This window comes from Falco punctatus (assembly GCF_963210335.1).
Source record: "Falco punctatus genome assembly, chromosome: 7".
Classification (NCBI taxonomy): Eukaryota; Metazoa; Chordata; class Aves; order Falconiformes; family Falconidae; genus Falco; species Falco punctatus.
In genome coordinates this window covers 71,468,810-71,481,110 of record NC_137587.1, presented here as the reverse complement: position 1 = coordinate 71,481,110, position 12,301 = coordinate 71,468,810, and the positions used below count along the sequence as shown (strand labels likewise).

Genomic DNA, 12,301 nt, shown 5'->3' with positions numbered 1-12,301 from the left:
TACTTTCTTTCTTACTTTCTTTCTTACTTTCTTTCTTACTTTCTTTCTTACTTTCTTTCTTACTTTCTTTCTTACTTACTTTCTTACTTACTTTCTTACTTACTTACTTCGGATTTTAATGAGGAAGGAGCTCTGTGTCGTTCATCAAATGCTGCCAGCCATTAGAACTCAGGAGCAACAGCTGAGCAAATAAGCAGGGACATTGAAAGGACAGAAAAAAAGGAAAAAAAATTCCATCAGATGAGAACTGAAATGTCTCAGGGGAACCCCTGGTGAAACTGTCCGATCCCCATGTGAGATGTCCCATTGCATGGGGACATGCCTGCTTTGCCAGGCCAAGGACACCCAGCAAGGTGGTGGTAAAGCCTTTGCCAGTGCTAGGAGGTTGCAAAAAACCTATATAATATTTTAAATACATTTTTTTCATATTTAGATTTTGGTCTAGAAAGAGAAATGTTGCTCATCAGACACTTCCAGTGGTTCCTTGGGTATAACTTGTGGCTTTTTCCCCTGTGAAAGGACCCAAATATAACCAACGATCTGTTTAAATTACAGGCAGGACAAAACATAGGAAGTTCTCTGAGTTAATAATAACCATAATATGGATATTACTCTCCAGGCTTTGTCATGCAACAGCTTGTATTATTAAGTTCTTCACACCCTGGGCTGGTTTTATTCTGTAAATTCGGTGCTGAGGCTGACAGGCAACTTGGAGATGAGCGTCTTCCCTAGGGTCTGCTCACGGCGAGGGCTTGGAGGGTCCCCCCAGGCTCAAACAATGTGTTTTTGGTAGCCAGCACCCAAAAATGGGAATAATATTAACCCTGAAGATACGTGCTGGTCTGTCCCCAGTGAGGTGATGGGAGCAGGGGCTGCTTAGTGGCTTTTTGGGGGGAGTTCTGGAAGAAACAGGGTGCTCTGCATACATCCGTCTGTCTGTCCCATCCTCCCATCTGGGAGGTTATTCAGCTGCCTGATTTTAATCAAATTTAGGAGAGAAGCTGGTATCTCAGGGAGAAATGGCTCTTGGGTGCTGCTTATTCACAGCAGGATGGCTCCAAAGGAAGAAATTTCGGGGAGGGGTGGTGCCCAAAATGATGCACCTGAGCCTTTTCCACATGGATTCAGGGCTGGTACAGGCTCTTGCCTGTGTTTAAAAAACCAGCACTCACACATTTTCAATTCATCAAGAACAGAAAAAGTCACTTTAGTAGAAAAAAAACTTAGTCCTTGTCCATCCTCTGGTCTGGTCCTTGGCTCGTGCAAGGGCTTTCAGCATCCCTCAGCTTTGCCTCTCTGGATGCAGACCCAGGCTCATCCCACTGCCACCACATCCCTGTTGGTTCGCTTAATACCCTGAAATCGAGTTTTCTAATTGGGGTTTTCTAATTGCTGCTGTTGGTAGGGCATCTGGGGTGGGCTTGAGGCAGGACCACAACTGTTGGCACCTGTGGGTGCTGCTGAGGCTTTATTAGAGGGCTGGGGGAGTTGGGGGCAGCTGTATTTTTGGAGGAACTGTAGTGCTATGGTGACCTCAGGAGTGTGTGTCCTTGCAGGGACCACCCCCCACCCCCCATGGGCCATCACCAATCCCCTAAAGCCAGGACATCATGTGGTGAGTGTGGTGTAGGTGATGGGGTTCAGGGCTGGTGCTGGCTGTTGTGGGGTGCGGGGACATGTTGGGTTGGGGGTGGTGGTGGGTTGTAGGCTGCTGGGCATCCCCGATAGTAGCCCTACCCTGGAATGGGATGTCCCCCTCTGTGGCTTGTCCTGATGCTGCTGTGCATCCCTTCCTCTGGGGTGGGGGGAAACCCTGATGCATTGGAACGCCCTGCTCTTCCCTCTGGGTGTGGGCTGACCTTGTAACCTGCTTTTCTTACTGTCTGGGGGGGTCTGAAGACCTTAGAGAGCCCTTTAGTGTTACTAACATCTCCCTGGGGAGCAGGCTGGGGATGAACATCCCCCACACGTGGCTGCTGCCAGGCACGGGGGCTTATTAGTACTTCTGGGGCATGGCTTTCCTGACTGGGACGTGGGAACTGGACCCCAAATTTGGATCTGTGGGAGTGGGGTCCCTGCTTAAGCAGGTGCCTGCTGGGCTGAGATAGTCAGGGTGGGCACAGAGCAGGGTGATGCTGCCCTGTGCCAGCTCTGCAGGGATGCTCCTCATGGTGCTGGGTGCTGTGCCTCTGTGGCAGGAAGGAACTAGGGAGGGTGGACACGATGGGGCAGGACCCGCTCGCAGGCAGCATGGGGGTGAGGGACCAGGATGGCTTGGGCTGAGCCTGGCATCCTACCCATAAGCATCCTGCTGCAACAAACTGGGGTACCCATAGTTGCCCCCATTTTGAGGCAGAACACCCTCCTTGCTGGCCAGGTTTTGGAGGATTTGTTAATTCCCTGTAGACCTTACAATGAGATAGGGCTCCCCAAAAGCATGGCCCGAGGGACATGCTGGAGCTGCGCATGCCCCCCCCCCCCCACATTTTAGCCCTGGCAGGGACTGTGATATCCTATGAGGAGGGGAAGGAGGGACAAAACCACCTGCTCCGCTCTTCTGCCTGCAGTTTAGGAAGGCTTGAAAGAACAGCAGAGGGTGAGAACGGAGCTGACTCGGTGCAAGGATGGATTATCAGGCCAGGGGTAGAGAGTTTAAAAGAAAAATCCAGGGCTTGAGGAGATGGGATCAAAGGTAGCACTGGGCGATGCCTTTGAGGTAGAAGCAGACATGAAGGGAGGAAAAGAGCTCATAAATTATAAAAGTTTATGGTCCAGCTTCCTAATTATTCCCTCCTAATCACATAATCTGTTTGCAATGCTTGGTAAATGGCTCTAAGAGCTCAACCAGGTGGACGAGCATCCCAGGCACCATCCCCCTCTGATTTATCGGCTAGGAAAACCTGAAATGATTTTGCAGCGTGGAATGATTGTAGCTTTAATTAGTCTTACTTTTTTTTTTACAGCATTTTCATTTTCTGTCTGGATTTGCTTACATCTTTCCGTAAGTAAGCGGCTTAAGGGTGGGGAGGTGGGAAAAACATGTCGATGCAGTTCAGGAGGAGGAGTGGGAGCTCGAGACTCTGCGTTCAGTTTGTGCAGGTCTTTGCTGAGATGTCTCTTGGGTGCTTTGCTTTCAAGGAAAGGGAAGAAATCAAACCATCTCATTCATCTTCACCTGAGAAGATGCTGGCACCTGCTCTGCAGAAAGCAAGGCTTATTTTTCTTCCCATTGGGTTGAAAAGCCTTTGATTTCCAGTTTAATTACATATATTTTGCATCCCACCGGAGCAGTCTCTGTGGGGGTAACCCTAATAAATTTTTGGGATGTGGGAGCCTGGCTCTGTCCTTGCCATACATGTCTGATGTCCAGGAGATGAAACCATTCTAGGACCTGGAGCAGAGCCTGTCCTGGAGGCTCCAGCCATGGAGATCTGCTTGCTCTGGGTTAAAAGCAGGAGGAAGAAGGGATTACACCTTTCAGAGGCAGTTTAGGGGGCTCAAAGGGAGATGCAGAGGATTTTTAGGGTGTGCTCAATGCTGTAAGAAGGTGGTGACCCCATGCCAGGACCTGCTGCAGGTCCTGCACGTCCTTGAAGGGGAGATTCAGGCAGCCTCAGCATGTACCCAAACTGATGTTGTTTTGGCCAGGAAAGAAATAAAATAATAAAAAAACCCCAACAGTTTAAGAGCTGAGACAGAAGGAGAACAGAATTACCGTATGCCTTTTGGTGCTTTCTGAGTGAAAATAGCTTTCCAAGGTGTTTGGGAAATGTCCAGCCAAGGAGACCATCCTCGTTGGGAGCATGTCCCCATGTCCTTCATCTCCTCATGGAATAGCAGGGCTCGTTGGCTGTGCAGGGGAGTGCTGAGGGGCTTTTTTGGATGTGAGAACGTGCCTGCAAGGGGCTTCAGGTTTGTGTTCATGGACCAGCCAAAAATCTTGCTGGCATCTCCACAACCGGAATATTTTCATCACTTATTTGGCTGCTCTGGTCTCCTTCATGTATGTGACTTAAGCATCGTCCTGAAGCAAATCTGTTGCTGTCACAGTGCCTCAGTGTCCCTTTTAGTGCTAGGTTTTCTCCCTCGCCCCAGCCCCATAAAGGTACCCAGCAATGCCAGCTCAGCTGCAGGACCCAGGCACCCTATAAACACTTCAAATAAGCAACATGGAGAAAAACATTACATTTGACAGTTCTGTGATCATATATACCTGGAACGTATTTCTCAGCCTTTTTCTTTTTCCTCCTCCTTGACTACTCCCAGCTGGGCTGGAAACAGGGCTCTGCTGTGATGATGCCCCATGCTGCTGATATTTAGGGTGACATTTCCCATGGAGGAGGAAATCCTGCACCATGCCGCATGTTTGCATCTGAAGGGAATGAGATGCAGCAAATAAACACAGCCCCAGTGTGTCGTCCCCCCCCCCCCCCCCCCCCATTACACAGGTAATTTATTCCGTGGATTTCACGTCGCACAAAGCACCTGGAAAATAGCTGTGTGGGCTTTCCATATGGGTTGCTATTATTTTCCAGGGTACAGAAAACAGATTGTTGGAAGAACTCCCTGTTCTGTGGCTTGTGCTATTTTATTTTTTAATTATTTTTTTTTAAAGCAGAGCAGCAGTCAGTGCTGTTTCCTCTCTGCTGAACGTGGTGTAGAGATTGCTTCTAGTGCAACTCAAAGCAGGAAAAGGCTTAGAGTTTTTAATTAAAAGCTACAATCTGCTCTTTCCTCTAAATGCAAAGTCTCACCTACAGGATGGGAGAAAAAAAGAATAATAAAAAAAAAATCCATTTTCACTCCATGAGGATGGACTGAGATTAAACCACGGGGTTGCTCCTCTGCAAATCAAGTTGTGTTGCTCGTTGGGGATCTCGGCAGCAGGTTGGGATGGTTTTAGGAAGCCTACAGCTCTGCTAGGGTGGCCACATAGTCGTTATATTTATTATTATATAGGCACCCTTTTCTTGAGCATGACCCTCCTGCCTGAACCTCCAGCAGCTGTGCTGGACCTGATCCTGCCGAGCCCCCCAGCCTCACCCGGAGGCTGTTTGCATCCCCTAGGAGGGGGAGCCACAGATGTTTCCCTGGCCCGCCGGCTGTTCAGCAGCATCCATGCATGGCTAAAGAGGTCAGCTTGCTTTTAAGCACGTCACCGAGCATCTCTGTCTCCCCCAGGATGCAGGGTACCAAGAGCAGCCTGTGGGGATGGGTGGGAGGGAGCTTTCACTGTGGCAGCTGAAGATGCTGGAGGACATGGGAGGTCCCCAGGGGAACGTGGTGTCAGGAATGCACCGGCAAAGGGATGCTCCAGCTTGATAATCAGGGAGTTTTTATTTGCAGTGTAAATGGGCTGACTCCAAGGAGGTAGAAGATGGGTCTCCTATATTTGGCGCTGGGGAGCATGTCTAGCTCTGCCTGTTGTTCCTCCATCTGCGATGTCTGGCTCGTCGGGGTGGTGAGCCCCCGGCTCAGTGTTTTCGTCAGGAAGTGAAAGCTTTGGGAGGTTGTTTTTCCCCCCCTTTTTGCTGATGATGGGGGAAATGCTCCAGCCCCTTCTCAGCCTTTGCAATTCCTTCACCACACCTGTATTCTGCCCTCCTTGAAAGGGGATCATTGCCCCCAGGATGGCCTTATGTTCCCTGGGGGGTACTGGGCAAAGACATCCTGCTTGTCTGGTCCCATAAATGTCATGGTTTGTGCGAATAAAAGAAGGAAGAGAAAGGCAGTGAAGGGAAAAAAAGTATCGCTATAACCTATAATAAAAGGAAGATGCTAATAAAGATATTGTTCATTTGTTGGACTGCGGGGCTGCATTAATATTCTCTCCGTCTGGCGGCTCTCCGCCTCTGAATTCAGAGCCGTGTCCTGGGTAAAACATGAAATGTGCTATAAAAGAAGGACTAGCAGCTGGGACCCTCCCTGGGGCAGATGGGGTCTGGGGGCTTACCTGTGCCAGGGGCATTGGCTGTGGGGGGGATGTAACCCCTTACAACCCCCTTGGGTGCGTTTGGTTGGGGTCAGAAATGTGTTTGGTTTCTGTTTTCATAGGTTTGATCCTGAGTCTTCAGGGTGATCCTGGGTCATGTTCTGGGGCTTTTCCTGGCAAATTAGAGCCAGGGGTTCATGGGATGCACGAAATCAGTGAGACGATGAATGCGTTCATCAGATACAAGGTGAGATGCAGCTTTTATATTAAATCTCCAGCTCCCGTCAACTTAATTTTCCATTAAAACCCTCTGGAGGGATTGAACGGGGAAAGACGGAGAGGTGTGGGAAAGAGGACCCCTGCATCCTTCCCACCCCAGCCTGCACCCATCTGTCCACCCTCCCACCCTTCCCACCCCAGCTTGCATCCCTGGACGTGAGACCCAGAAAGCTGCTCAGGGCTGCTGGGTCAGGCTTGTTGGGGTCCAGCTGCCTCGGGGTGAGACTTTTGGGTCCCCCAGTCCTTCTGCTCATGGTGTCTAGTAGCAAAGCATCTTTGCAGGGGAGCTAATCCCCTCCCTTGCGCAGTGTCCCATGCAAAGCGCCTGTGCTTAAACCTGGCAGAGAGTTGAGCCAGGGGAGCAAGTCAGGGTGGATTTGGGGGGAGATGAAGCAGGGTGCTTGCTGTGAGCTCTATTTGAGCCCCCAAGCTATAAGAGCCGGGGTGGAAAGGGGTGGCTGTGGGTTTTACAGGGAGATTGGCAGCTCTCCTCCCAGAGCCTCAGCTCCCCATCCCTCCCATAGCACATTGAAATTCAAATCACGCCTCTCCGACGACGGCTCTCTTTGTTGCTTCTTCAAATGACTAATTGTCACTTTTTTTAATAAGGCAGCATCATGGGGAGGTGCAGGAGATTTCTTTTTTTCCCCGTTTTACAATTATTATTACAAAAAAGAGGAGGTGGGGAAGGAGAAACACACGCACCAGGGATAGTAAATCTCTTCCTCCTTTCCACACACCAGCTGCTGTGATGCTCTACTGCAGCGGCCAAGACACTTCATCCTCCTCCGGGGTTTACTTGGAGCTGTGTGATCGCTTGGGTAAACAGGGCGATTCCTGCTACGTTTGCTTTTTATTTTTTTTCCTTGAACTGGCTCTAAATAGCTGGGGAGAGGGTGAGCTGGCCTTTCCTAGCCCTTGGAGTTAACTTAAAACCTCTCAAGTTAATTTAAAACAGGGTCGAAGTCCCCTACATCTCCTGCTGGGGTGCTCCGGGTCCCTCCCCACCATGGGGAGATCATGGAGTTGGTTTATGGAGCTGCCCTTGCTATTTGCTCTTAAAACTCTGCTGTTCCCATCCCTGGTGATGCTCCCCCAGGAGAAGGTGTGCCCCTCAAGACTGGTGGGACAGGTGGGTTTTCAGCTGATCCTGGACCTCCTGGATCCCTGCTGGACCTGTTGTTCGTGAGCAGAGAAGGACTTGTGGGTGATGTGATGGTTAGAGGCTGTCTTGGGCATGGCGATTACAAAATGATAAGAGTTTTCGATTCTTGGAGAAGTAAGGAGTGGGATCAGCAGAACTGCCACCATGGGCTTCTGGAGGGCAGGCTTTGGCTGCTTGAGGAGCCAGGCTGACAGAGTCTCTTGGGAGGCAGCCCTGAAGGGCAAAGGGGTCCAGGAAGGCTGGACACCCTTTCAGAAGGAGATCTGCAAGGTGCAGGAGAAGGCTGTCCCCATGTGCTGAAAGACAAGCCAGCAGGGAAGCAGCCAGCCTTGGCCCCAGGGTTGGTCTGAGCCATGCAGGGACTGATTTCAGGAACAGCATGAAAGAAAACCCCCCTCTCCTCCTTTTATTTGTCTCAGCACATCGCTCGCTATGAACTACCGCCAGCCTGGTGCCAGCTGGACCGTTTACGATGGCAATAAAAGCCAAACGGTGATATAAAATTGCACCTGTCATAATTGGGTTTGATTTAACTGTGGATGGAGGCAGCTGATGGTGATGCTTGTTTGATATGTTGTGTGAGGGTGCCTTGCCCAAAGGATGCTGCTGTGGCCATGTCCTCCTGCCACATGCTGGACTCTCGAGCATCTGTTTTGCGGGGGAATAAAATCACTTTGATTCTCCCTGAAAGCAGGATGCTGTGTGAGCTCATGGTTTAAAGTAATGGGAGAAAAGGATGGCTGCCATTTTAATTTGATGTCAGGGTTTGGGTTTTTTTCCCCCTTTCTTTTTCTTCCTGAACTTCATAGGAGACTGGATGGTGCTGACAGATGAGGAGAACCTTTTAACTCTTGCTGCTCCAGAAACTCACTGCTGTATTTTCTCCTTTCCTAGAAAGGCAGCCAGGCTAACAACCAAAAGGTCTTTTGTTCCCTGGTTTTTACTGGCTTTGGCTTATCCTGCTGGAGACAGGACGGGAGCAAATGCCGGTTGTACAGAAGCAGTGGTATTTACACCCAGAAAGCATCTGGCTTGTGTGTAGCTCCTGGACTGTACTGGACCAGGGGTGAATGTATTTACCTTGTTTCCCTTTTCCCCTGGTCACAAGAACTGTAGGAATCTCTCAGTGCAGGTTTTGGGGTGGTTTGGTGTATTGCAAGAGGACGCGGGTTACGAGCCCCTCGGAGAGTAATAGTGGATTTAATTGTGGTGGTTTCTTGATTGTTTTAATATATCGGATGTTTTCTGCTGCTCCCTGCTTGTTTTTCTCCCAGCTATTTCTTCTATTATCCTTTCCTAACAAACAAATAAGGCTTGGGCTTGTGGGGCATGCAAAGGATACCCCGGCAGCTCCTGAGCTTTTGGGTTCTTCAGGATTTTGATCCGCGTTGTGGCCATAGCTAAGGAAGGGGAAAGGAGCTCCTGGCACCCCTGGGGTTGGACTCGTGGCAGCATTGTTCAAAGCAGCATCCTATTTTCAGGCTCATAAAGGTGATGCTCCAGCTCAGCCTTCGTTGAGAGAGCAAACCTTGTGTGCGGGTACCCGGTGTGTTACCCAGATCCCGATACTGGCTGTAGCACATCCAGACCCCGTGTTATTTGATTTCGTTTCTCAATATAATGAGTGTAAACAGGAAGGGAGGTACCACTGGCAGGAGTGCTTCTGCCAGCCATGGAGAACAAAACGGAGGTAGTAGCGTCTCCCTGGAAATCCCATGAGCACTATAATTGGGTATTCAAGGAAAACACTGAGTACTGAGCTTGGGTACCACATACATCCCTCATCCATCACTACAGAGTCCTGGGGCTCTGGGCAAGCTCCCCAAACTACTGGGCCATCTGAAGGCCAGTGCCCGCTGTTGAAAGCAAGCTTGGGTTTCTCCTTCAGGACTCCCATTTTATTATCCCATCAGATATTTCTGCATGACATCCTGGCTTGGTTTCTTTTTCCCGGCTGTGCTTGCTGCTGGGGTTTGAGAGCATCATGACCCGTGCTCAGCACAGCCCTACCATCCCCTTTTGGAGATGGTTAGTGGAGTGATGCATTTAGTCACGAGTAATGAAAGCAAACGGTGTAATATCTGTCCAGGGGGGGCTGTTAATCCCAATCTTAATTTGGGTTTTTGAGGACAGGTTGAGCCTGTGGAGATGGGTTCATGCATCATTGATGGGAAGTTAATGGGAGAACAGATGTAAGCAGCTGCTTATCTCTGTAATCCATTAATACATGTCCTAGGGCAAAATAGCTCCAGGGCTGCATGAGAAGTGCCTCCTCTCTCCTTCCTGACCTGGAGATGAGGAGTGGAAGGGAAAACCCTATTTAAAAGAGGAGGGGTGAAAAAAATGCCGAGCTCCTAAGGATGTCTGCTTGCTGCTGGCCTAGGAGGGCATCACTTAAACCGGAGCAGTTAGTTAGAAAGCCACCGAGCCTTGAGCACGCCTGTGGATGGGTTGAGGGAGTGTATTTAGGACCTGATGTGTAACAACATTAATGATGCAGGGAAGAGGATGCTGCAAAAAAACCCCAACCATAATGGCTTGAAACCAGGCTAATGGGGCACACAGGAGTAAGCTTGTTAAAAAAAAAAAAAAAAGGCTGGTCATCAAAAATCAAACCCAGTTGGAGTTCGTATCTTCTGGAAGAGAGAGGGAAAAGGGAGGTTTAGCTGGAGACAAAGGACCTTTGTCTCTAATTACAGGAACAGCAGAGGCGGTGAGGGAAGATGAAAGCTCCCTGTAAAGTACCAGGTGTTTTGATGTGCAATCGAGTTACCTCCAAGATGTTCTAGGAGGATCCCCCAAGCCAAATTAGCTTCTGAGGGTTTGTTTTAAAATAAAAGCCATGAAAAAAAAATCCCTTTTTTTGTATCTTTGAGACTAAAAGCTTTAAACACAAGGGCCTGAGCCATCTCCCCAGCCCTCCCCAGTACAGAAACATCCCTCCCTCTCCTGCAAGGCTCCCCTTGGAGCTTTGCTGGATCATTTCCCCCCCTACAAGTTTGACACAGAGGCCAGACCCTCCAACCCACCAGCTCCATGGGTTTTCCCCTCTGCTGTGACAATTTGTTTTGGATTTATGGGCTGTCTGCTCCACCTGGGGAGCTCCACAAGCATGGCAGGGCAGTGCATGGACTAGGGGGGCCAGGGAATGGTGACCTTTGTCGGAGACACCATAGTGAGGAATCAGCCTGTGGCCTCTTGCTGCCTTTTCTTGTGTGAGTCTGGCTTAGAAAAGTCTTGCTTTTCCTATGAGTTAAGGGAAAATAAAAACTGGAATAATTGAAGAAGAAATTGTGTCTTTAGGAGCCAAGTGTGCAAGCACCCGGCACCCATCCCTACCTTCACTTTGGGTGCAGATGCTTCCATCACTCATAGGCATCACCTGCTGTGTCAGAACCCAACCTCACCCAACGCATGCTTAATCACTAATGAGCATCTGAAGCTGGAGATGCTTCTCTAGGATGTTCCTGGCATGGCAACTCTTAATTTACTGCCAGGACAGTTCCCTGTGGTCTGGCTTCGGCTTGGAGAAATGTATAACTGACAGCTGGTGAAAGCACCGTTTCATCCAGCAATGGGGTGAATCCAGCAAATAATTGTCCAAAGATTATCGTGGCGTAATGGTGCAACAACAGCAGCCGCCACACATCATTAGAGCTTACCAGGGAGCGCGGGAAGAGATTCAACAGAACTAAAGCAAACAAATGCTGAGCAAAATACACAGCAGATGTAGCATATTAGTTGTGCACGGATTGACTTAAGAGCTGTGTGTCAACAGCATCGAAGCAAGGCAGGGGTTGGCGAAGCCTGAGGCTGGTTGCATGTCTCAGACATGGCTCGGTCCTCATGAGTTTTTGGGTTTGAAGGGTGCTCAGGAGTGGCTGGGATTTCCTACAGTTTTTCTGTGGGACTTTGGAAAGAGGTAGTTGGGGTTTTCCCCCATCTCCCTGACTGCTGGATGGGTGCAATAACTCACACTGCCTTTGCCTTGTCCCTCCAGGTGGTAACTCTTTTTGCCCCAGCTTTTTTTCAGCCCTCAAAGTTCCTCCGCTGTGCTAATACTGGCCTTGCTCCTCTGTTTTCTATTACATTTTATTCCATGTATGTGCGATGGGGGGCCAGTATCATCATTGGTTGCTCTGCGCCTTTATGCAGCCACTGGGGCTCAGCACCCTGCAAGCACTTGGCCTGCTCCATCAATGAGAACATGAGTTGGTGATTTTCAACTGCCGGTACATGAGGAGAGCAGGATCATCGGAGCCTGTGACAGCATCTCATTGCTTCTTGCAGCCATCCATCCCCTTGCTTCACAGGACAGGGACTGGCCAGTCTGAGGGGCCATCCCAGCATGGGAGCACGTCCCAGTTTCTTGCTGGGAATTCTTTGATCCATCTGAATCTGCAATGAACCTCTCCACAGGAGGGGAATTGATACTAATAGCGTTTTGCTTCTTTTTTAGTATAAAAAGAAGTATTAAGGCAGTGGCGGATGTTGGCTGGGCGGGGAGGGAAACAGGTACCTCCAGGTTAGGTCGCCCCAGTTAAATGTTGAAAGTGGCCGGGATAAAGGTTGTCTAGACTGTTAAATCCTGTGGGTTTTGGGTGGTTTCTAGGAGAAATGGAAATCTCTGGCTTTTGGGAAGCTGGCAGCAACTTTCTATCCTAAAGCTTGATCCTCAGGGTGAACAATCCAGGGGAAAGCAAAGCAATCTGGGACATAACTATTCGGTAAAAACGGCTTTGTACATTTGTATTTAGGGTTTTTTTTTTAGCCTGGTAGTGTATTACTACAGACCTCAGAGCAGCTGGAAAAAGGTTTTATTGGATGATGATTTTCTTGAATTGACCATCAGCTGCAGGCTCCCTCCCTGCTCTCCTCCTCTGCTGTTTTATACCCCTTCTATTGCTCCCCCATCCTCAGCACCC

General features: G+C 49.5%; 2 protein-coding genes across 3 annotated transcripts in view; one reads left to right on the top strand and one right to left on the bottom strand.

The window, feature by feature from the left end:
- The window catches only part of INSYN1 (inhibitory synaptic factor 1), a 61,028-nt gene extending 48,743 nt beyond the window's left edge, over window positions 1-12,285 (bottom strand). Inside the window, exon 1 of one of the 2 annotated variants that reach the window (XM_080397377.1) lies at window positions 88-12,285. The gene's annotated coding sequence lies outside the window, so the exon portion shown is untranslated. The remainder of the gene's footprint in view (window positions 1-87) is intronic. The other variant, XM_080397379.1, reaches the window with a different exon arrangement.
- Window positions 1-12,301, top strand: part of LOC308067845 (immunoglobulin superfamily containing leucine-rich repeat protein-like) — a 142,327-nt gene that overhangs the window by 22,750 nt on the left and 107,276 nt on the right. The gene's annotated exons all lie outside the window — the stretch shown is intronic.